Consider the following 26,205-nt stretch of genomic DNA (forward strand, 5'->3'; position numbering starts at 1 on the left):
TAACCATGCCATGAATATGCCATGGCAGATGGCATGTGTTGTCATGCAAGAGTTATAATGATAGATTATGTCCAGGAATAAAACAGTACCATATTACCATTAGTGTAAATTGTCATGACAGAAGTCATAATTTCTGCCCGAATTTCTGTAAAGCTGTGTCTACACTCTATTTTTTCAGCTCCATTTACCAAATAGGAGCACTTTGTAGTTCTACAATTACTGACTGTAGTCCATCTGTTTCGCTGCACCCCCTTTCACCCTGTTCATCAGTGGTCAGACCCCCCATGGACCACCACAGAGCAAGTATTATTTGGGTGGTGGATCATTCTCAGCACTGCAGTAACACTGACGTCGTGGTGGTGTGTCAGTGTGTGTCGTGCTGGTCTGAGTGGATCAGACACAGCAGTGCTGCTGGAGTTTTTAAAAACCTCACTGTCACTGCTGGACTGAGAACAGTTCATAAAAAAAACAAAAAAATCCAGCCAACAGTGTCCTGTGACCATTGATGAAGGACTAGAGAGTGACTAACACAAACTGTACAGCAAGCAGATGAGCTATCGTCTCTGACTTTACATCTACAAGGTGGACCAACAAGGTGGGTGTGTTTAATAGAGTGGACAGTGAGTGGACACAGTGTTTAAAAACTCCAGCCAAAAATCTCTCATCCAGTCATACCAGCACAACACACACTAACATAACACTACTATGTCAGTGTCACAGCAGTGCTGAGAATGATCCACCACCCAAATAATACCTGCTCTGTGGAGGGCTTGTGGTCCTGATTATTGGAGGAAGAGGGTGGATACAAGGAGGTGTACTTAATGAAGTGGCTGCTCGGTGGGTAATACATATGGCATATATGTGTGACATCCTGACAGGGTTAAAAAACAAACTGTGTTATATGTGTGTGTGTGTGTGTGTGTGTGTGTGTGTGTGTGTGTGTGTGTGTTTGTGTGTAACGGGAAACCTCATTGCTAGCTCTGTGCCGCTAGCTGGGTATGCCTGCCAGCTCTTCTCTTTCCCAGAGCATGTGAATTCAAATGAGGTCTAGTGACAGAAGAGCTGATCTGAGGAGCCAAAGCCCAGACGATGAGATAGATATTGGGGGAGGGATGGAGAGATGGAGGGATTCCTCTCCTCTATCTGCTCTCGCCTCCGGCTCTGGCAAAGGCAATCAAAGCCACGATGAGCTGTGTCTCTTGTGGAAGAGCAATGAGTCCCATGAGACTGGCCAGGCCATCACTAGACCATCATAGTGTCTGAGAGAGAGAGAGAGAGAGAGAGAGAGAGAGAGAGAGAGAGAGAGAGAGAGAAGGAATCATTCTCCACAGGCGCTCCTTTAGCAGGGTCATTTAAACTAGCTGCATTTAGCCAGACACTCGAATCTCAGCATCAATATTTATTTTACAGGCCCTCATCACCCCATATATACACACACACACACACACACACGCGCACACACACACACACACGCACACACACACACGTACACACACACACTGTGAGCCCATCCTGGGCTGAAAGTTTATTTTTTGGTCTGTCTGTTGTATTTAAGACACTGTGACTGAAGTCTTTTAAGAGCTCCTATAAAAAGCGCCTGTTTACTGAGTTTCCATTATAATGGCAGTAAACTCCGATCAAGGACTATATGGGAAGCCAGAAACACACAGCATAAGCAATGAAACTGTGTGTGCGGAAAAACACATTTTGCTAAATTGGATTTTTGTTAACTTTCCAGATTCGAAAGCGGCCTATTGCTGCAATATGTTACAGTAATTAAAAGATAAAACTTTTAATCCGAGCCACGACGGGGTGATAAGAAAGAGGTATGACCTCATACATGTTATCAGATTCTCTTTAATTGTGAGCCATTGAGGTTGGATTAAAAGGTGCCATGATAAGTAGCCTTTGCTCTGTTTGATATGGATGGAATACAGAAAGAGGGAAGGCAATGAGTATATATGTGTAAGTGTGTGTGTACGTAAACGTGTGTGTGTGTCTTTGCAACAGTGATTTCTCTTAATGCTACTATGATTCTTACATTAAACAGTTTTGTTGACAAAAAACAGCTTTATTGATTTTGTAAACAAGCCTGGAAATTCATTCAAGTACCATTCAGATGGGATTCATTTTACATTGGTAGAACAGTCACAGGCAAAAGTTTAGGCATCCTTGGTCAAATTACATGAATTGTTAATTTTCTACAGGGAATAAACTTGGTGAATTATGGATTTCATATATTGAAAAAAAATTAAACACGTTATAAAATGTGCCATGACTTTTCCTTTTTTTCCCCCAATATGTTACATTTGGCAATGCACAGTAATTGTGCATTAAATGTACAGAAGTGTGTACTTTGGAGAGGATTTGTTAACTCATTGTCACTTAGAAAATCAACAAAACATATTATTTGACCAGGAGTGCCCAAACTTTTGCAAATGACTGTATAAAATGCTGTGGCAAACCATGACTATTAGAGCTAAGCCTTCGGTTCATCAGTCATTTCTGCTGTGGGATACCTATTAGTATATTAGCATTAAGCTAGCGGTGGCACACATGAATATCTGGCTGAGCTAGATTAAGCACGAATATTTGAAGCTTGTAACAAAAGTATATGTCTCATGCTTATAACAGATAACACATTTTACCTCATATGTAGTTTTTCAATGACTCTTTCAGTAAAGAGTCCCAGCGTAGCTGCTGCTTTTGTCTTCTAACATCTGACTAAAACACATTAGTTAGCCTCACACAGTCAGCGATGTATCTAGGATTTCCAGAAAGCCTAGAGCGGCTTATTTTTCTCACAAAATTGGTCCCTCCATTCGGAAATCAAATGTTGACTCTGTTATCACTTTATATTTCTTTTAGCAGACAATTGAATCTGTAAGGCCATCAGTCCAGCTCCTGAAGGCCTAACCAATAGCTTTCTTGGCTGTATTTATCTAGATACCACAGAGGAAAATAAATGCTGATTGTTTCTAACCAAAGTATAACAATGAATTAATAATATTCCTACAATACATTCATATCTGAAATACAACAAGCAAGATGGTTATATTAACTAAAAAAATAACTTCCAGAAATCATTAGGACTTCTCCAAAGGGCCGTGAGTGGTCCCCACTGCATAAAAAAGTAGCATAATTATTTCCAGAGTATGTCTATGGTTAATCCTGTCCAAATCAGTTGTGTCAGTATCTTTACAGACTGTATGTTCTATGAAGGTAACAGTGGCTTTTACCTGCTATAGAATGAACAATAATAACCTCAGGTTATATCAATACTGTGCAAATGGACATGTTGGTTATTATTCTGTCACATCTTGTGGGAAAGGGTTTTCATGTTTTTCATTAAGTGGAGCACTAGAGGAAGAATTTAGTTGCATTCTCTGCATCTAAAATCAATCTGTAAAGCACTGGCCTATCTTAAGTGTGCAACACTGAAAATACAACAGAAAAATAACCCCAGAATGATAGTTTGAGTTTACATATATGGCAATATGTCAATCGGTCATATATATTACAAATGTCCTCTGGTAACTTTTCTTCATAGCATATGTCTGGAAAACATAGCTCATTTGAATATTACTTAAAGTTATGTTTCTGCAACCAATCAAATTTACAGTTTTCCCCTGAACCTAAATGTAGTTCATCTACCAAGACATACTTGCTTCTTTAGTTTTGCACTTCGAGGCTAATGTAGTCAATAAGTAATTGATGCTGAGGGCCCTCTTATTAGCATTGTGCAAACCTTTGTTACCTCTACATACAATTCAATTATTGATAAAATTTAAACGTTTCATTCCAATTTCTCTGAACTTCACTGGAATGACATTCTCTTTGGATCAAAATAAACAGTCCTTATTAACTGAAAAGCACTTTTTTCTGGTCACTTAAAAACAACAAAATTAATTTATTTAATGTCATATTTTCAGTTTGCTGGTTCAACAACCAGAATGTTATTCAGTTTAAGAAACCACATAAGCAAGTCTATTAGAGATTACTTAACAATTTGACCTGGTTTAAAGCTAATGCTAATGCTTACAAAGCTAATGTGATAATTTACATTAGCTTTGTAACAGTGCCACAAAACTAAAGAAGGAAACTTCCTGACACTAAACATATATTGGCTCATTGACTTTATTTTAGGTACAGAAAATCATGTAAATCTGATTATTAAACAAACTACTCCTTTAAGATGCTGTAAGTAAACCAGTACTTTATATCCAGGACCCTACTTTGGAACATACATTAATTCTTTTTAACAAAAATAAACACATTCATGCTCTGACTCTCCGCTGTGGGAATGTTTGTTGGCTGTGAGGCAGAGCTCAGCAGTATTGGTGCTGGGACACAGACAGGAAGCAGTGGTGATAAGGGCGTGTGCTGCCTGGTGGTCATTATGCTGTGTTTACCTGGGGAAATGGCCAGTGCCTACAGGGCTTTTATTGATGAGGCTGGAGGATTGGTGTCTCTGAGCTCCACTGTGGATCCATATCCAATAACACGCACTGTCTGCACACACGCCTCACACTGTGCTGCTCCAGTGTGACACACAGAGCACTCAGACTGCTTACCATCCACACAATGCCACACTACTCCACTGCACCGCATGTGTGCATCCTCATTTTTGTGTTCATTTGCATATTTTCTTTCCATGCTTGTGTTGCTTTAAGTCAGTATCAGTGGTTACAATGTCAGTGATGTGCACGTTTGTGCTAAGTTGTATATAGAATCATTCATATGCTTATATGTACACTGCCTATTAACAGTTTGGGGACAACTAGCTCAAAATGGTAATACAGATGAGCATGTTCTCTTTGTCAGGTTATAATAACATATTACATAGAAAGCTGTACAGATGTTTCATTGCAAAAGCTGATAAATTGAAGGAACAACTGACAAAAGCTCTATCTTGGGAACAATGCCAAAGCCCACACGTTATCCCCTCATTGTGATTTCAGCGCTCATCGGCACTCAAATCTTTCAGGTGTTTAAACCTTTGGGCTAAAACAGTTTTAATGTGTGCATTTAATAATAGTTTGGAAATGAAAAGTGTCAAATTGTCAGTTAAAACCACACACACATCATCTAAACCGCTTATCCTTCTGGGTCGCGGTGGGTTGCTGGAGCCTATCCCAGCTGTAATTGGACGGAAGGCAGGATACACCTTGGACAGGTCGCCAGTTCATCGCAGGGCAGACAGACAGACATATATATTCACACCTAGGGGCAATTTAGCATCTCCAATTGGCCTGACTGCACATTTTTGGACTGTGGGAGGAAACCGGAGAACCCGGAGGAAACCCACGCAGACACAGGGGAGAACATGCAAACTCCACACAGAAATGACCCTGGTCGTCCAGCTGGGAATCGCACCCAAGCCATTCTTGCTGTGAGGCGACAGCGCTACCCACTGCACCACCGTGCCGCCCCTGAGTTAAAACCAAGAAAGACATATTAATAAATATAAATCTGTGTGTAGAAGCAAAAGTACACAAAAAATTAGCAAATCACTGTTTTATGTTAGTAAAACCTATGCAGGGTTTTTCTTCCTTCACCCATCTAATCCCACTGGTTACAACTGTAACCAAAAGTTTGCTTTAAATTAATCAAATTGCCTAAATTTTGTCATGTCATGTCTTTTTCTACTGTATGGTAGACTTGACATGAAATTACAGTTTGCCTTGATTTCATATGAAACTTTTTATGTGAGTAGAGAAAGTGGTCACATGACCATAGCCTTTTATTCCAAAGTGCATGGGAAACAGATGAAGCTCTACAAAAGGAAGTAAGTGAATTATGAATATCTGTATTCATTAAGTAAACACAGACACAGCTATTATATTTGGTATATTTCATCTTTAAAGGGTCTATTATTGATATACTAATAAGACTGTGGACAGTCACAGAGTGAGAGGATAACACAGTGGTGCATGTTTACTGATGATGATCCTACCAGTTGTTCTCTTTCGTATAACTCTAGATTTTGGGATTATTTAAACATAATGACCCAATAAAGATACAACCGCCAATTTCCACCATTATTTCAACATGTTGCTTCTCTTTGTTATACATGGTTTGCTGTTTATAAGTTCAATAATTTTATGTTTTATTGGTTTTGTTTTACATGTTATTGGGTTTATTGATGCAACTTCTAACTGCACTTTCCCATCAGTCACAACCGTGACTGAGAATGAAGCTCATTCTAATATTTTCAAAGGCATACAATTTGTGTAACAGGACTGTCCAAGAAGTAAAATGCCTATAGTGACACAGCTGGGGAAACGTTGAAATGAAATGGTTTATTGAAAATTAACAGTGAAAAATGAAACATTACTCAGCCAAAAGGTGTGCCCAAAACTTTATATATGTACCTTAATTCACACTGTGCTTGTTGTCATAAGGAAAAATAACTCTGCAATGGTGGTTTAGTAAGAAAAAGAAAAATGTTCTTAACCTTAATGTTAATTTAATATAACATTTTGATATTTTATTTAATTTTATTTATTTATCTATGTATTTATTTATTTATTTACTTATTTATTTTTGAAAAGTTTACTTTTTTCAAACCTGAAATGGTAAAACCATTATTTTTGGTTACTAAGATTAGGTCATTTTACAGAAGAGGCAAAAAAAAAATTCTCATAATTTCATACAATTTCATTCGGGTTAAATTTGGACCATTCCTATTGGTTCATTTGTCATGAAATGCTCAAGCTGTGTATAAAGAAGCTAGCATTTTCAACTGATGCAGGAAAAAAAAAGGTTGTGTTATACATCCACACTGGTATGTGAGGTCGTGTATATGTATGCGCACTGTGTTTGTGTGTGTGCTCAGTTAAATCTGATCTGAGGCTGTGTGCTGGGTCTCAGACTGGCTGAGCATTCACAATGGGCCCCAACTGCACCAGGTTATCAAAAGAGTAATAGAGCTCAGTGGGGGGCACAGTGGGCTACAGCTCCACCACACACATAAGCAGAGATATGAGAGGGCACAGGGGGAGATAACCCACCTGCCCAAACCCGCCTCCCCCTATACACACACACAAGGAGCAGTCTAAGCTTATCAACTGCTCCCGTGGTCCCTGGTGTCTGATTATACCCCTCACAACCCCCCACACATAGTGCTTTTACATATTCTTCCTCTCCCCCTCTCTCTCTCTCTCTCTCCCTCTCTGTCTGTCTCTGTCTCTCTCTCTCTCTCTCTCTCTCTCTCTCTGTCTCTCACAGGATTCATTCTGTTATGGACTATGTATGCTCAAAATGTATTCATCTCACTCATACACATGCTTTTTTTAAAAAAAGTGTTGCATAAAAATAGGTGATGTTGAGATATGGACCGTGGAGTGGTCAGTCCATTGTTCTGAGAACACCAGCAGCTTCTTTGTTTGTTAAGTTTAGTATGAACAAACTAAACTTTTTTCTTCTTTGTCTATTTCCTGTTCTCAGCAAGGGTTTCTTGACAGCTACACATCCTTTCAGTCCCAGAGTGTTGAGTTGTCTTCTCACAGTGGAAGGATGGACAGAAACACCTGTGGAGGTTTTCAGATCTGAAGCAGCAGATTTTCTGCTCTCTCTCAAAGATGAAAGCTTTAAGTGCTGCTTATCTGATTGGGACAGTTTCAGTGGTCCACCAGGTCTTGTACGGTCCAATTTTCTGTGTATTTTTTAGCATTTTTTTTGAGCTCTAGTTTTGGAAACTCCTGATTTTTCACTAATTTTCTTATGCAAGTGGATTATCTTATATATAATCTCCTCAGAAACATCTTCTGGCAATAACTTGTACTTAATAGCTGTTTCAATTTGGACACAATTTGGACAATAAATTAGGTGTCTCTCGCTTTTGCACAGTATTGTGCATGTACTTGCAATCCAAGATATTGTTTCCCAAAATGTGTTTGAGAGTAGAATTGCACCCCTGGAGAATGTTTTGATTGAAAAGAACTTAATTTTTTAATATCCTTCTTTGTTCATCATTACATATTTTCTCTTTTTCTCTTTAGTAGGTGGTCCTACAAGCAGTTAGCATAATTAGCTACAGCTTTAGTAGCCTGGATGATAATCATAGCATTGCAAGTGCATACTAAGGCCACGTCAAGGCACATTTTGCGCTGCGTCAGCTCACGTACATAGCTCTGGCCCTCAGTGTATCTGTCTGCTTGTTTCTGTTGGACCGCTGCAGAGCCGAACGCTATCCTATCTTGCGAAGAAGAAAACGCTCTGCATATTTTATTCTTCCGAAAGACTCTCGTTCTCCCCTCAGGACTCATGTCATCACTCTTGCGGTCCTGGTCAACATCTCCCTTCTTGGTCTTCTGGGATTCGCCACCGCTGCCTCGTTCTCCATCTTTCTTTGTTCTGTCTCTGCGTTCAAGGGAAAGAAAGGGGAAAAAAAAAATATCTCAAATGTAGGTCAGCAGTATTTTAGAGAGTAAGAGATATTTTTATGTTCAGCTGAATCATTTAGTTGGAGGGGCTCTCGGCAAAAAGCCAAAGCAAATGGGTTCTGGCAGAGATGTCCTGTCAAAGTATGTTTTCACCTCCATTTTCTTTCTTTGCACATTCCTTTTTCATCACCTGGTGTATTTGCAGAGGTGATTACTAAGTGAATGCAGCAGTGTCCTTTCTGTAAGGTAAAAGGGAGAAGAGAGAATAAGAGGAGGCTGATGAGAAGAAATGAACTGGATTAGCTGCCGGCGAAACAGCTTGAAATGACATGGCTTTGAGACACATTGGTAATTTGTAACGATTGTCCAAATGATGTATTGATTAAGCTTTCTTCAGCATGTGTGATACGAGACAAGTATATTAAACGATTAATAATTTGCAGGATTGATTCACTGTGATGAGGTGAGGAGGTCTGCGTGGCCTAAAGGCATCAATCGTGTAGCACATGAGTTTTGGCTTATTACTGTCCCTGCACTCAAAACATCAGCAAGAACACTAAGCTTAATTACTCCAGGATTGTCTTTGATCCAGAATATGTGTGTAGCACCTATGTGTACATTATTTATGGCAATGCAAAGTGCAATAATTAAAGCTTGAGAGAAAGTCTATACCCATTCAATATCATATATACAGGGCCAGTCAAAATGTTTGGACCCAACTGATTGATTGCATGTTGTATTGTAATCTTTGAACCTTTATATTATTGCTGTCACATCTCCAAAATGGTAATTTAACATTCTTAACCTTTAATGTATGTAAATGTAATTTGACTTTATTCCAAGTAATTCGTTACATAACTTATATAACACTCCAGACTTCTAAGACTCAAAATTAAGCAGTTTAGTGTCAAACAGCTGTGTGGCACTGGCTTCAGTCAGCTCACCCAGTGCTCTTTTGTGGTTTTTATCTGTGAAACACGTGTCTGAGCGGTGGGGTGCTGTGCAGGGACTGCTCTGGGTTAAACACACAGAGTCAGAGGTGTAACAGCAGCGCCCCACCTGGGCCCTGAACCTGCTGCTCCCTCATGTCAGCTCCAATTTCCTGTTCGGCAGGCTGACCTGGCTCCTCTGTGACCAGAGCTGTCCATCCGCTGCCCGGCGCTCCAGCGGCCCCGCGCTGGCCACTCTGTAGCAGTGAGGGATCATTAGCTGACTGACCTGGGGCTGTATACATAATCCATGTTAGATTACCAATGCTGATCTAGGAACAGCTTTGGATCTGCCTGTACGAGGTCTCGACTGATATATCAGTCGGCCGATATTAACAGTTCAGATACACTAGGAGGAGAGGACAGCAGCCCATTTAATGAGGGCTGAGGTCACTGTCCCATTTCGCCATCACCTACTGGAATTCTGAAAATGCTACCATAGCAAATATGTCTGGGAGAACTGAGTGTCAAGACATTTTACAGACAAGCTTTATGTGAGACACTTTTAAATGTGCCAAGTTTGGACTTTTTGTAGGGCTGAATTGCTATCAGGTTATAAAAGCTGGCCAATTGTGTAGAGTACAGAGTAATGGGTGAAACATTTGGTGTAATATAAGCATAATAGCAGTTTTACATTCAAAAGTTCAGTGTGGCTTTTGTTCATGTCATAACTTATTTGACAAATCTATGAACATATTTCACCTCTCCTTTATTTATAAACCACCTTTTATACCTTATCCAAAAGGAAATTCTTCTGTTAATTTCCTTATCATCCATTTTATTTATTTATTTATTCTGAGTGTGTGTGTGTGTGTGTGTGTGTGTGTGTGTGTGTGTGTGTGTGTGTGTGTGTTTTGTATTGTGTTTATCCAATTTTCTCCCAAAATCTAGTCATAGCCACCCGCTGGCTAGGTCTCCCCAAATGGCATGATGCTACCAAGCTGGGAGGGTGAAGAGTGGCACATGCTTCTTCAAAACCGTGTGAAGCACCACCACATCTTTTTGATTTGCTGCTGCTAATGCAAAATCGTTGGAAAGTGTTTGGAGGTGAACAATGGCTGTCAATTCTGTTATGTCAGCTAGCAGACTTCCACTTTGGCTAGCATCGTGCTGAGTGATGGCAGGAGAGGGAGAGCCATCCCACCCACCCAGAGAGAGCGAAGTCAATAGCTCCCCAGCCACGGATGTCTGTGGCATCGCTGGGAACAGAACTCGCAATCTTCCAATGACAGGGCCAAAATTCTAAATTCTCATGAAAGAAGTGGCTGGAAAACCATCTCTCTTTTTCCTACAGCGGCACTGCAGACCAATGAAATGTTACAGAAACTTTTAAACTTTGTAGATATCAGTAAACATGTTGCATTGTGTTGGTGGCAACTTGACTTAATTATATTTTATTTGCAATAAAATAAAAGAATTTATTGCTTCCACTCTTGCCTGCACTTTGATGTATATTAAAGTATCTGATTAAATGTAGTACAAATGCACACACACACACACACACACACACACACACACACACACACACACACAGACACACACACACTTGCACGCTGCATGCCTCTTGCTCTCAGTGACAGGTCTGTCAGTGGGTAAAGATCTGAAGTGATGATGATATTGAAGAATGCCTCTCTGTCCGCCTGATGACCCCAGGCATGTGTATGTGTGTGTGTGGTGTGTCTTGGTGTCCACTGAAGCCTCCAGCTGTACACTTAATCATGTGTTAACTGTGGGCTACATGGGGCCTGCTGGTGAACGGTCATCAGCAGGCCATCTTTTCATTCCTGCCCAATTAATGGATCATTACCTGAGCCTGGCCACCAGGATGAATGCATGTTACCATGGTAACATGTTTATTTGTTACTGAACTTCGATTAACATGACCAAAAACAACATCCAGTTTTAACAGTGTAACTTACAAAGATCATTTAAAATTCTTTTTTCTCAAATTTGGAAAAAAATGTTACATTGAAATATAAATTTAAGAGAAAATGAAAGAATTTTGACTAAAATTGAGCACTAGGTGCTGCATAGACTAGTTGATTAGTCAAGTAATAAATCCACTATTCTGTGGAGGAGTAAGTCGACTAGCTGGAGACTAGTTGGAGTGCTTGAAATACAGTGGTGGTAAAAACAGGCAGGAGGAGAGAACAGAAGTAATTTTTAATTTTTTTCTGTTAAAGAAAAAGCCCAAAGTACTTTTTGGGTGGAAATACTACATGGGATTAAACTAATTCCACTGCAAGCTGCTTAAAACTGTGCCGAAATACAGGCTCCTAAGCCAGACTGGGTGAGTTTTGAGAACTGCTGTTTTAATAGGAATGGACCATTAGACTGATAGGCAAATTGAGTGGGAGAGAGCTTTTTATAGCAATGTGCCGATAACAAAAAACAATCTGATGTTATATAAAAGAGAGTAGTGGTCGGAAAATGCATGGCAACTTCACTACCTACAGTTTCAAACAAAATTCAGAAATAACTTCTAAATACAAGATAGCGTGATATGTAGTGTTGTCTGGTTCAGTGACTATATCTTACTCTGAAAGGCTCACCTTAAAGATACATCTGCTTGCTACCATGATTTAGATTGATAAATAATCATTTCAGACTGATAAAGCCAGTTCAGGTAACCCAGAGCCAGTTTAAATTGCCAGTGGTGAGTTCTGAGAGTGGTGGTGATTTTAAAGTGCAGGCTTACATCAGACAGTCTGTGCACAGTCTCTAGTTTTTGAGGCTGAAACTTTCTGAACAAACAGAACTTTTCTTTTACAACAAAAACTCCTCTACACTGCACATCTCATATGTCAAACCACTGCATTTGCAGCTACTAATAAGCTACTAACAAAATATTTTCATTGACAACACAAAGAAATTTCCTTTCAGATTAAAGTTACCTCTCATGGAGGAGGGTTTGGAATTACGCTGGAGATATGGAAATGGATGAATATAAGCATGTATTCCAGTATCTTGGCCCAGTCAGTGGAGGCTTGGCTTTCTCCCTCCCTGTCTCAGTGGGACGGCCTGGCTGACCTGTCAGGGACTTTGAAGCTGTGTGGCTAATCAGTCTCATTTTGGCTCATTAGCTGCCCATACAGGGGGCCCTTCAAGCTGAGATGATGTATTACCTGAGCAGTCTCCTGGCTGCCTCGAGGGGATGGGGGAGGAAGGAGAGACAGACAGGAAAACTAAAGGAGTAGGAGAGTGGAGATGTGGAGAGAGATAAAAAGAGAAAGCGAGACAGTGAGAGAGGGAGAGAGAGAGACTGGATGCACTGCCCTAATAGAGCTAACAGTTATTTAAGAACTGTGATTACTCAATACAATAAATAATAATAATAAATATTAAAATATACATTAATTCATGAATCAACAGTGGTTACTTAGCATGATGCTTATTCATATTTTAAATTATCTTATTTGAAAAAAAAAATCAGATGTGATCCACAATATATATACAGTCATATGCAAAAGTTTGGGTCCTGGTCAAACCTTCGTGTTTTGTTGATTTCCCACTGAAAATAAATTAATACATCTTCTGCAGAGAACATACTTATGTACATTTTAATGCATGAATACTGCTTATTTGCTGAATTAAAAATAGGGAAGAAATAACATAAATATGCAGTTGTGTTATGACACATTTTTTATTTTATGTTGTATTTTTTTCTAATGTGTTAAACTCAGCAAATATATAGAAATTGTGCACTAAAACCTGCAAAAAAAGCCATGTTTAAGGTTGGTCCCTGGCTGGAAAAGCCCAATGCACTATGTTGGTTGGTCATGTTGGCTGCGGCAAGTAGAAAATCCAGCTTGATGGCTGACTCCAGTAAGTGCATAAACATTTTAATTTTTGGTTAAATAATCAAGACCTTTCATCTGCTGTGAATTTCTTTAAATAGCAGTAATTCTACTCATTGCTGCTGTCCCTCTATGTGGTTTGCAGTGTTATGCTAGTGCCACAACTTTCTCAAGTTTTCTCTAAACATTCATCTATTCACTACGTCTAATGTCTCCACCTAATGATGAGCCATGACCATAGCCTTTGGTGGATTGTAAAAGGGGGTAAAAACTCCCACATGTTGGGCTTTCTATGTCTTAACTTCATCAGTTTGTCTCACTTTGATACCACAATAATACAAAGTTGCACACAAAAAATGTATATATGCAAGAAGCAATTTCTTCTTTTATTGGCAAAGTGTTAAAAATATTAGAAGCCATATAGCACCCAAAGCTGTACTGCAGTCTGCCAGAATCACTGTGTGTTCTGAAAAGAGAGTAATTTATTAATTCATTTATTTATTTATTTATTTTCAGTTTATCACACATCTTCAATAAAAATCAACATCAACATTTTGTCAGTCATCATCATCAACTTGTCATTGCAGTCATTCAATGTGTGACATAGAGTTACTCCTTTACCAAATGAGTAACAATCACTGAAAGTCTAGTTGATGAGAATCTAATGAAGGGTGTGAAAAGTGGCTGGCTCTGTTCAGCCACCATATGGATTTGGAGCAACTGACCTCTGACCTCTGATCATATAGTGTCAGTGCCTGCAATTCCCACAAATCACATCCACAGCACATCACTAGATTAACCTCGAAATCCTGGCTAAAATCATTACAGATGCGGCAAATCTGTGCATTTTGGCAGCACGGCTGTGAAATTATCCTGGAATTATATTCCTTTAAGACAGAACCACAGGGAGCATTTCATTGCCCTTTGTCTTTGGTGAATGTGTGAATGGTTTAGGCCTTGTTTTATCAGTGTTTATTTCATGGTGTGGTTCTGTTCTGAAGGAGGAAGTCATTGAGAGCGATAAAGCCTTATCAGAGGTAAAGATCACCATTAAACAGCTCAATTTCCTTACCCTGGGCCTTGGGAAATGGACTTGCCTTTTAGAGAATGTGTCTCAAGGACCTTAAGGGAATGGTCATTCCTCTGCTTTTGAGTGTGTGTGTGTGTGTGTGTATTTAGCTCCACAAGGATAATAGAAAACAAAACAATTTTGATATTGTGAGAACATTTTTCTGCTCCATACAGCTGTATTTTAGCCCACATGGACAGAATTGTGAAATGTTCTTGAACAGGTTATGCATCATGCTTGGGAATAAAAGGAGCATCCAGGAAAGGCCTCATCCTTTATAAGCAAGGATGGGGCTTACCATTTTTGCCAAAAAAATGCATCAGCGTATAATCCAACGGTCACATCCACTGCTGAAGTTTCACCTCCTCGCCCACAGAGGTCACTATCCTCGAAATGCTGGAGTAGTTATCTCACCTGTTTCTCGTTAACAGCCATTTTGTATATAAGTACCTGAACTAAGCCCTGTTTTTCGTGAAGTCTTATTCTAGCCACGTTTGCTGGATCTGTACATGATAAGCCAGTGTGGACTCTGTAATAGTCTGTACAAGACTATAAGTTTGTCACATTAACCTGAAATGGATTCCAAACCTTTGCTGTGAGTTCCTGTATGACACCAACAGTTTAGGAACAACATTCCTCAATGAGCGATTGCAAAGATTTTTGCTGTTTCACCCTCTTTGGTCATAATATCATCAAAAGATTCAGGAAATCTCGATGAGTAACGGGAAGGTAAAAACTCAATGGCCATTACCTATGATCCCTCAGACGGCAAACAGAACAAGCATGTTTCTGAGTTAGATTTTACAACACAGGTTCAGGGATACTTTGAAAAACTGTTTTAAAAAACATTATGTTGCATTCACAAACTCAAGTTTACACTTACGCATAGTGGAAATCACATGTCAACAACATCCAAACTGGGCATGGCATCAACTCAGTTGAAACACAGTGAAAATGCACTGATGCAGAGTGAAAATGTGTACTGTGGTCTGATGAGTCAACCTGTTCTCTAAGCGAAAGAAAAAAAAATGACCATCCTAATTGTTACCAGCGTAAAGTTTAAAAGCCAGGGTCTGTCATGGTATATTAGTGGCATGAGTAACTTACACATCTGTGAAAGATATTTTGCACATTTTGGAGCAACACATCCTGCCTTCTGGACGGTGTCTTTTTCAGGAACATTCATCCTTGTTTCAGTATGACTATGCCAAGCCACATTCCGCATGAGTTACAAGAGTAAACAGAAAGTGTGGTCAGTATCAGTCAGTAGACTGGTCTACCAGCAGTCCAAGCCTGTCTCCCATTAAAAACTTGTGGTTCATTATGAAGTGCAAATTACAACAATGAAGACCCTGCATGGTTGGGCGACTGAAGGCTTGTAAAATGGAAGAATGACAAAAAATGTGTTTTCAAAACTGGATCAATTGGTGTCTTTAGTGCGCAAACTATTATTGAGTGTTGTTTAAAGGAAAGGTAATGTAACACAGTAGTAAGCATACTCCTGCCTAAACTTTTTTTAGAACGTGTTGCCATTTTGCGGATATCAAATTTGGAATGAGCTTAAATTTAACTAAAAAAAATAATAAAAAGTAAGTAAAACATCAAACTCATGTTTTATAATGTATTTGATTGAATACAGGTCAAAAATAATTTACTGTTAATTAGTGATTTCTGTTTTATTAGTGGTCAACATGCTCTCCCAACTTTTTTGGAAAACGTTGAGTAATTGATGATGATGATGGTGGTTGTGGTGATGCTGTTAATAATGATCACTGACTCAAATTAAGGTAAATGCCTTGATCAGAAAGAGATGAGGTCAGAAAGAGATGAGGTGGGCCCAGTGTAAATCTAAGACACAGACCAGAAAAGGCAAAATGTAAATGGTCACATTAAAAATAAACAGCTTTATTATTTCTCTACAAATTCTGTTTTAGACTGTATCAGTTTACAGAGAGTTTAGAAATGAACACACTGGAGGTGCTCAGGTAACTCAGAGAGTGTGGTATATTCTAACTACAGTGACTAATCAGGTTAAGACAGGAAGTAAGGGAATGTGAGAATACGAGTGGCAGCTGCTCTCGCAGTGTTGTTTTCTGTATTAAAGCACACAGTATGGGACTTTGATGCATGAATATGATCCGGTCTGGATTACTGAACACCAGGCCTGGGGTGAGAGCTTGTTGGAAACAAAAATTACACGCTACCACAGTTGACTTCAGTCACCTCCAGCGTTTAGAAAAGCTTGTATTCTAATTCAATTTTAATGGCTCCTTTCAGATAATGACTTTAAACACACAGATTCACAGGCTTGAACTAGTTTGCTTGTAAGTAATACACTTAAATTTATACCCATATTGGTTTACATTCCTGAAAATAAAATGGTCTTTGGCTTGGATGTACAGTTCATTGGGAAGCTTTTTATTGGAAGGCTTAAGGAGAAATTTCTTTGTAAGAATGGGCCTCATTCACCAACCAGTGTTAAGATTAGGATCAGGTTTAGGATTAGATTTAGATGTTAGGATGCAGTTCAGGTTAGGGTTGAGTTTAGGCTTAGCCTTTCTATTACATTCAACTTAAACTTCATACATACATACATCATCTAAACCACTTATCCTTCTGGGTCGCAGTCTCTACCCAGTTGTTGGGAAAGAATCATTTTTGGCACCTTTATTTTTTAAACTCAAAATGTGAGTCAAACTGGTGAGACTAAACTTTTAGCTTCCAGTTTTTTTCAAAATTTACCAACAGTGTTTGGATCTTATTTTTCCCCCTCAGGATCACATGGAGCCTCTCATGCTCTTTAGGCATACAGCAGACTTCTACACATCTCTTGGTGAAGCTGGAGTTTAAAGCAAACCGAGTGGTTCACAGAATGTAAACATAGAAGTGAACCAGTCTCTTGACTCTCATTAGAAATCAAAGATTTAGTATTTCAGTGATCAGACGTTGTACAGAGGCACTGCTGCGGGCTCTGGGTCTCCAGCTTCACCAGGCTGATCGTTTGCTACAGTAAGCTGTACAGTAAGTCACACAACCACCTCCTGGGTCTCTAATATGGTAATAGAACCTCTTGCTCAGGGCACCTCAGTCTACACACCTTCAGTTTACAGCTGGTCTTATTGGGAGACCTTATTAATTATCCATTTAAGCTTTCCAGCATTAATGAATAAAAAGTGTTTTCTTTTTACCTATTTAATGAGGCCTCAAAGTGAGGGGATGAAAGCTGATATTATAATTTTCTCTTGTACAATGTGTTTTGCCTTGAGCATTAAAAAAGTGCTGAGGTTTAAATGCTGGTCTGTATTTCGCTTAGCTGAAATATAGGAGGGGAATCCCCCTCTGCAGCAAGAAAGGCTTTCCTGAGCAAAGCAGATAATTAATGATTTTAAGGAAACCATGGGTTTAATTTGCCCCAACACCTCTAGACCCCCCTGCAGTGAGACAGTACTGAAAACTCTGTGTCTCGCACTCTTCCTAGTAGGTTAGTGTCCAGAGCAGTGCGTTGATAGTCTTTCTTCAACTGCAAAAGCTGGAAGATGATAATTTATGACATTATTTTGAGAGTTGAAGAACAGTTGATGCATATATGTGTTTGTGTAAAAGAGAGAAAGAAATCTTGTTCATTAAAGAAATAGTTTGGCAAAAAAATCCAATTTACACAATGATCTCCTTACCTAAATGTAGCTAATCAGACATTTTTGGGCATCTGAAGTTTTGCTTTTTTAGTGTTGTACTGGGGCAACAAGGTTAATATAGCTAATGAGTGATGGTAGCATATACCTAACATTAGCGTATTAACGTACACTGGGAATATTTCTACAGCAGTAGCATCTCCAGATACTTGCTGTACTTGGGCACACGCAGAATTAAGAGGGGCACAGCCATAGCCCTCTGGTTGCCAGTCAGTCATAGGGGCACAACTGTGCATCTGGTAAAAAGCCTGTTAAACACTTTATAGAATAAATTTAACTCTAAACTGGATGCTTCTTTGCCATGGATGAGAATTGAAAAACAAATTAACACTAAAGAATTTTTCATTAGTTTCTTTTACTGTTTTCTTTCTCTTTCTCCTTCTTGTTTTAATGCTCCTTTCCTTTTTCCTCCGTGCTGTATTCTCTTTTTCTCCTCCCTGTCCTCTTCATCTTATCCCTCCCACTCCATGCTCTGACTGCCCTCTCCATGAGAAAAGGTTCATTTATTGTCTTAATTGTTTACATTTTCATTTTAATATGATAGTCGCACACATGCATGTGGAATAATTCCTTTTCAGAAAAAAAACTACATGTGAAATTGTGATTTATTTTTTTTTTTTATCTTTTCATCATCTGTTCATGCTAGCTAGATAACACAGACTTCCAAAATGAGTAGTTTACTGTTACCTCGGCTAAATCACAGTGCTGATTTTTGCATGCTTGTATTATCAATGCACCTTTTACTAGCTAGCATAAATAAAGCCTTTGCTAATGTAACTGGTGTCTTTGCTAATTGAATTAATATCTTTGCTTTAGTGGTCTAATATGTATTTTTGGTAGGTTATGTAGTTTAAGTGGCCAGTCAAATCATAAAGCTATCATTGCCTTGTCTGCTGCATGGCTGACTTTCTTTTAAATATCTATATGTCCATTACTCCTCCATGCGATAAACTGAAAGAAACTGGCTCTGATTGAAAGTGTTAGCCACTTAAGCTTTTGGAAAGAAGCTGGTGCATTATGGGAAATGTAGTGCCCATACTGAACTTGTGTGGTGTGTCCTGTAGGTCTGTTTAGCAATCCAAAATAAAGCTGAAAGATTTTAGGCCCTTCTTATGGACTTTTTACTGCCATGATTTTAGTGAGGCACAACAACATTTTACTTGGGTATGTGCCCCAGTAATTTGGGTCTAATGACGCGCCATTCTATGGATTTTGTGGATAGAAGCCACTGGAATCTTTAAAGGTGCAGGAGTGAACAGTTTGAAAAAAATTACTGAGATGGTGGATTCGACCTGTAATCAAATCAACATATTACATGTAATGTAATAATTATTCTAGCTGACCTGCACATGTAAAATGAATCTCATTCAAACGGGACTTGTGTTAGTTTTATTTAAAAAATCTACATAAATATGTTGCGTAGCTAAAAAAACAGTAACAGTAGATACATAAATTTTGTCCAAAAGACGTAACCTTCATACACCAAACATGACTTAGTTGATCAACTGCATTTGCGATAAGGCAGAAAATATGTAAATTTGATTTCATCAAACTATTCCTTTAAACATTCCTAATACATTATAGGTGCAATATCTGACTATTTTTAGTCTCCACTTTCTGACTCCATGTAGACCTTACGTTTTGCCCTGTTGTGTGTGTGTGTGTGTGCGTGTGCGTGTGTGTGTGTGTGTGTGTTAGTTACAAGTTTGTTACCGATGTAAATGTCCTTTTGCTTTGGGGTCAGCAGTGCCAGTGAGGTCCACATCTGCACCTTTGTGGCCCGGTCCACTCAGCAACGATGAAAGTGGGCAGCCAGCCAAGCCCTAATGTGTATTAGCACCACAAAAGGCCTGGGATGGAAGTGGGGGGGTTACCGCTGAGACGATGCGCTTTAATTTACTGCAGATTTATGGGCACACACACTCACTTAGGAGTTTTCCTATCATTGGCTCACATCTCCAGGGCCAGGCTTTCCTGAGAAGGGTGATGGGTTGGAATCAAGCAGCCACAAAACTGTGGGTGTGTGGGCAGGCTGCAATTCCAGAGCCTTGAACAGACGTGAATGTGAATGTGTGCTTGTGTGTGTGTGTGTGTGTTTTGAGGGGGAGGGTGATGGGTCTGGAAGGAAGGCAACTGAGTTTCATATTTCTGTCATAAGGAAACTGTGTATCTCTGAAAGGTGACTAGGAGAAGGAAAAAACATTGGTTATATAAAACTTATAGGGTTTCCTTTTCAAATAATTTTGCTCATTCATTATTAAATGTTCAGACTATGTAAAGGGTAGCCATGTTTTTTTTTTCTTCTTCAAATCTTATAGAAAACAAACACAAACAAACAAACAAACAAAAGCAAAAAAAATCGGTAGAAGGTTTTGATTGGATCATCTGAAGCAGATGTTGAGGAAGGACGTATTAAGATCCAAACTTCAGATACTGTAGATTGGGTTTCTCTGTAGGTTGAGATCTGTAGATTGGGTTTCTTCGTAGGTTGAGTTCTGTAGACTAGGAATCTCTGTAGGTTGAGTTCTGTAGACTGGGTGTCTCTCTAGGTTGAGTTCTTTAGATTCGGTTTTGGTAGTCCTGCAGATTGGATACTTCAATAAGTGCAGTTGAGGTCTGTAGATTGGGTATTTGGTATTTCTGTAGATTTAGAATCTTCAATAAGTTCTGTATATTTAATTCTTAAGGCTTAGTTTCTTTCTGTAGATTTAGTTCTACAGACCATGTTCTGTAGGTTGGGTTCCATAGATTCAATTCTTTAAGTTGAGTTTTGTATAAGGGTGATTTTTCTTCAGTAGACTTTTTCTCCATAGATTGAGTTCTGTAGCTTTGGTGCTTCAAAACTACAGAACTCTATAGATTTGATTTTGCATGTTAAGTTCCTCTGTAGATTGGAATCTTCTGCAGATTAGATTATTCGATAGATTGGATTCAGCTGTAAATTCTGGAGGTTGAGTTCTGTAGATGCGTTCTGCAGATTATGTTCTGTGGACAGGGTTCTATAGATTGAATTCTTTTGGTTTAGTTTTTCTGTGTATTCATTATTCTGTTGAGTTCTGTACATTTTAGTTCATATGTAAGTTGGGTTTTTGTAGATCGTGTGTTTTTTTGTTTTTTTTTCTTCAGATTGAGTTCTGCTGCTTGGGTTCTATATATTGAAATATTCTATAGATTTGGTTCTGTAGATTGAATTCTTTTTTTAAATTCCTTGGTTTGAGTTCTGTAAATAAGGTTATCAGTTCTTTTAAGTCTGTAAGTTGTGTTTTGTATAGAGTTTTGTAGGATGAAGAAAAAAGTCATGCAAAGGGACACTGTACCTTTTTAATATCGTCAATTTCTTCCACTAAAAAGTAGTTCCACCACAAGTGGTGCGATGATACAGGTATGATGAGATAACTGGGCTCTTATTAGATATAGCAGCAGAAGTAGGTGTAAAAAGATAAAAAGAAAATGCTGAGGAGGGTTCAGGACGCATGCAGTACGCATAAGAATGCGAGAAGCCATTGCTTTCATGTCCAATATGGAAATGCAGGAATTCCATTCAGTTCGGGGTGGGAGGGTCAGTGGACGAGGCCAATGCTGATATATGTTCACCACGACGGCCTTTGTGTGCGGCCAGCCGCATCAATGCCTCCAGTTCGGACCGTGAATCTAAAAGACTGCCACTCCACATTCACATGATGAAGATGTTTCCTTCGCACACACACACAGGCTCAAAGGGAGAGGGTGTGCTCGCTGTATGAGGTTGGTTGAAGTTTGGGGCCTGTGTGCTGATGCTTGAGTGGCTCCATTGGTTAAACATGCCAGGCACTTCCTGATGGAGAGCAGTGAAAACATCTCCTTCCCTGCTATGGATTTTTTTTAAGTATCTGATGAGGGATTTTATTTTTGATCTCAACCCAGTGGTGAACGAGTGACAATGAGAAAAGCATTTCATAATTGGATAGTTATTTCCTCACTCATGGCTTTTTTACACTAGAAAGGCCAGAATTCTATAATTTCTAGAAGGGCAATTGAGGTCATTTGGACAATTTGAATTTTACATGCTTTCATATTCTCTCATAGAAGATAACAATTTAAAAATAAATATTTTCCATTTTAAGAAATGTCATAAACGTCTGAATGACAAATTTAAATTTAGAGTTTTGAAAATCATTTATTACTCAATGCATAAGTGCCTGAATTAGTACGACCTTAGAGGCTATAAAAATACCTCAAATGATGTCTTTCTGTAATAAAAGCATTGTTTCACATAAATTACTTTCATATATAAACAAAAAGAACAATAACATCAAAATAATGCTTCTGTTGCATAGTGTCAGATTTTATTGTTACTATGCAATGAAAAACTGCAAGAAGCTAGACCATGTAATAACATGAATACCAGGGTACTTTCAGTGCCACTGATGTTTTGACTATCTCAGTCTCTCGTAGTCACCATTTGAGTGTTTTTGTCTCATCATTTTCCAGGTATAGTGCACTACTGCCCATATATTCACAGCCATTCAAAGCTTTATAACAAACTTGATGGGTTTGTATGCCATCGCCTATATTTTCTGATACATTCCATTGTATTGTTACTGTTGTACACTGTTACAAATAAATGTACTGCACAGCTACTTTTTTTTTGTTCATCAAGGTACAACACAGGTATGATGAGAAAACTGTACTCTTATTGTGGATATTTTGTGAGGTAAACTACATGATGCGAGTATGCTACTGAGTGACTGCTGAAAAAATAACATCTGATGTGCTGGAATAGTAGAATAAGAGCCTACGTTGACAAAATGCATAATATATAGTGGTCAAAGTGACTGCCAATGACCATAAAAGGCAGAAATACTCAACTTTTTTGTGCTTATTACTATCATAACAATGTAAGACATAAATCCGCACTAAGTTAGTGAAAGTCACGGAACAATACATTGAGGTTTTATTATGTCAAAATGATCACATCTCAAAGTTTAAAAAAATGACCATCATGGCTTTTCTAGTGTTAAACAAGCAGATTAATCAAAGCAGGCAAAGTGTGCATTCTTTCAGACAATGCAGCTGGCAGCTTCTGGAAAGATTTGCCATTGTTCCAAGTTTTCTCCTTTTCTGCACATCTCTCATTGTGGTTTGGTGGAAATGATAGAAATGGGTTTCTAACTCGTTTTCTTTGGCAGTGGCATAGTGTGCTGCTTGTTTAGACCTTCTAGCGTACTTCACATTGCTGGAAGGTTCTGTTTAAATGATGTTTAAATACAACGGTAATCAAGTGATGGTAATCAAGTATTATCACAGACGCAAGGTGTGTGTAGTTTTACTGATCCCAAATAGTAACTAAATTTGGTTAGTTGGTTAATTGTGTAAATAAGGGGTCAATTATATTTTCATCAGGGTCAGTTGATGTTGGCTAACTTTTTTTTTCTTCAGTAAACCAATTGCTCATTTATAAACTCTACTTCATGTTTACTTTTTTGTGTGATCTGAAATTATTTAAGTGTGACAAATGCAAAAATAGAAGGAATCAAGAGGGGGCAGGTACTTTTCCATGGCACTGTAGAAAACTGCCCCCACCCACTTTGATGAACTGGTAGGACTGAGAGATAGGACTGAGGAAGAAGGAGAAGGTGGGATGGTGTTGGGGTGTGAAAACAGAAGGTCGAGATGGAAGACAATAGATTGGACGGAGGAGATTCAAGGATGGTCCTCCTCCCAAACTTCATAACTCTATTTAATAAAATACATTGAGTTCTACTTTTATATAATGATTGAGAAAAGCACTGATTTGTGCTTTGTGCTTGTAGTAAATATAGTGGTTTTAATTCTATGTTGTGCACTGCAAAAATAGTATATTGTCAAGTGAAATTCTTATTTCTAGTCAATATATCTAATTTCTTATTTTGAGATGGTTGTGCACCTATAATAAGATTATTTATTATTTAAGATTATGAGTAAAATATGATAGCACTATACTGGCAGATAATTTAGCTTGTTTCAAGCACATTTCTTTAAACAAGTAAAATTATCTGCCTACATAGTGAGAGAATTTTACTCAATAAAATTTAACAGGTAAAAATACGTAGAAATAAGTTAAATAATCTTAAAATAAGCTTACAGCAATCTCAACAAGAGAAATATTGGATATATCGACTAGATTTAGGATAATTTTACTTGGCAAGATACTATTTTTTTGCAGTGTGTCTCACAAGAATTACATTCAGAACTTTGATTTGTCAATTTTAACTCAGTCGAAACTCAGTTGATTCTAAACAGTGGTGGGGTTAGGTTTAGGATTTGGACCAGGGTGAGGGTTGGGTTTAGGTTATGGGTTGAGGTTAAGGTTAGGTTTAGGATTAGAGCCAGGTTTAGAGTTAAAGAAAATCATGGTCAATTTACTAGATATTTAGTTGAATGTAACTTAAAAGTGAATTAAGAATCGACAAAGCATCAAAAGTGGACTATCCAAAATGCTGGATGTCTCCAAAATGGTAAATTTACAGGAGAAGGAAAAACATACTTTACTTTTAATGTAACCCAGTGGGACCAGACTCAAATCAAAGCTTTCTATGTGCTACCATGTTTTCATTCTCTGTATAAAGGGGCACCATGCTGCCTTTATTGTTGGGCACTGTGAAAGTTTCTGAACAAGCAAGCACTTACATGCAGATTACTATGGAAATGCTTATTATAGAGTTGTTTATTGAGTAAAGTATGAAGTGAATGGTAGTTTATGACAAAAATCTGCAAATATTCACCTCTGATAGATTTCAGAACAAATGCAATAGTATTGAGAAATCACATTATTAAAGGAGAAGAATAGACTAAATAGCAGAAATATTCACCTTTTGTCTCATTATTCAAGCCTTAACAGTGATCTAGTGCTTCTTAACATACTGCATGGTGAAGTTAGAGCATTACCTATGGATACAAACCAGACCACCAGCAGCGTGGACATGTCTGTTCTTTGTGCCCTCTCCCTTCTTATTGACCTGCCACACATTCAAAAAATTCCATCCATTACTGACCTTAGAGGTCAAAAAGTCAGCTTCTTGAAATAGTGCAGGACCACAGGGTACAGGTGCGCACCTGATCCCAACTGCAAGGTGGATGGCATCAATGTGGCTAAGTTAAACTAAAGCAAAGCCTTGGCCTGGGGGCGAATGTTCAAATAGCATAGTGAGTAAAAGGAAAAGATTGCTGGAAGAGTGTTTAGTCGAGCGGGAGCTGTGAGCCACCTGTCATAACCCTGAGTACAAGAGCGAGAGGTGATGGCTTTGAGTGCTCTGCTGTTGACAGTCCATTTTTAAACTAGACCTGTATTTTAGACAAACAAGTGCATAGCAGAGCCTTGAGAACACTAGACCACTCCACTGCCATCCAGAAGCACAGCAAGTGCATCTGAGGGGAGAAAATAGACTCCCTGGGCTGAGCAAACAGCAACAGTGCATATTCAGCCTAAAGCCTTGGGTTAGGTCTGTCGCTCCCACTCTAAGGCTGTTATCATCTCTGCTGATGTAAGCAGATAACGATACATCAAAGAGGCTCGGCGTTGGGCTATTCTTTGAAATTCAAAGCAAGACGGCAATTGATTCAGCTAATGAAGTCGTGTGATAGGAAAACCCTGGAGTTGTTGTGCAACACCTCTTGTAGTGAAATACTGCATGTTACTTATGTTTTGTTCAATATTTTAAGTTTTGTTTTTTTTTAAACATGAAAATGTTGTTTAATTATAAATAATAAACTTAAAATATTGGTCATTTTTTCAATAAGGTATTTGCCTGAGATTTGATCACCACATTTTAAAAATGATGCACTCTGGATATTAATTTTACTATAACTTCAACATTTTAGCTTTCTCAGTTATTTTATATATTATCTGTGCATTATTTTATATATTATCTTTGCATTATTAGTTGTAATAATGCATGATAAACTAAGAGCTTTCTATGTAAGTTATTCAGCATGAACAAATCATCTAAATTCACACCTTATTAATATATAATTTGCAACAATTTATTACTATAAGTTCTGTAGTAACACTTTATTTGAAGGCTATGTACATAGGGACTACATAGCACATGCATAAGAAATGAACAACATATTTATGAAGCAATATCTGAGTATTTATGACCAGCAAATGCTAGTAACCACAAGATGACACGAGATGTTCTATGAACTAAATGACATTACATCAATCTAAGGGATCTTATCTTAAAGTGATGGATATTTGTTCCATTTATAACATCATTATGAAGTATCATTCTCAAGTAATGCAACTTAGAA

Source organism: Colossoma macropomum, unplaced genomic scaffold (genome assembly GCF_904425465.1).
Source record: "Colossoma macropomum unplaced genomic scaffold, Colossoma_macropomum, whole genome shotgun sequence".
In the NCBI taxonomy this organism is placed as follows: Eukaryota; Metazoa; Chordata; class Actinopteri; order Characiformes; family Serrasalmidae; genus Colossoma; species Colossoma macropomum.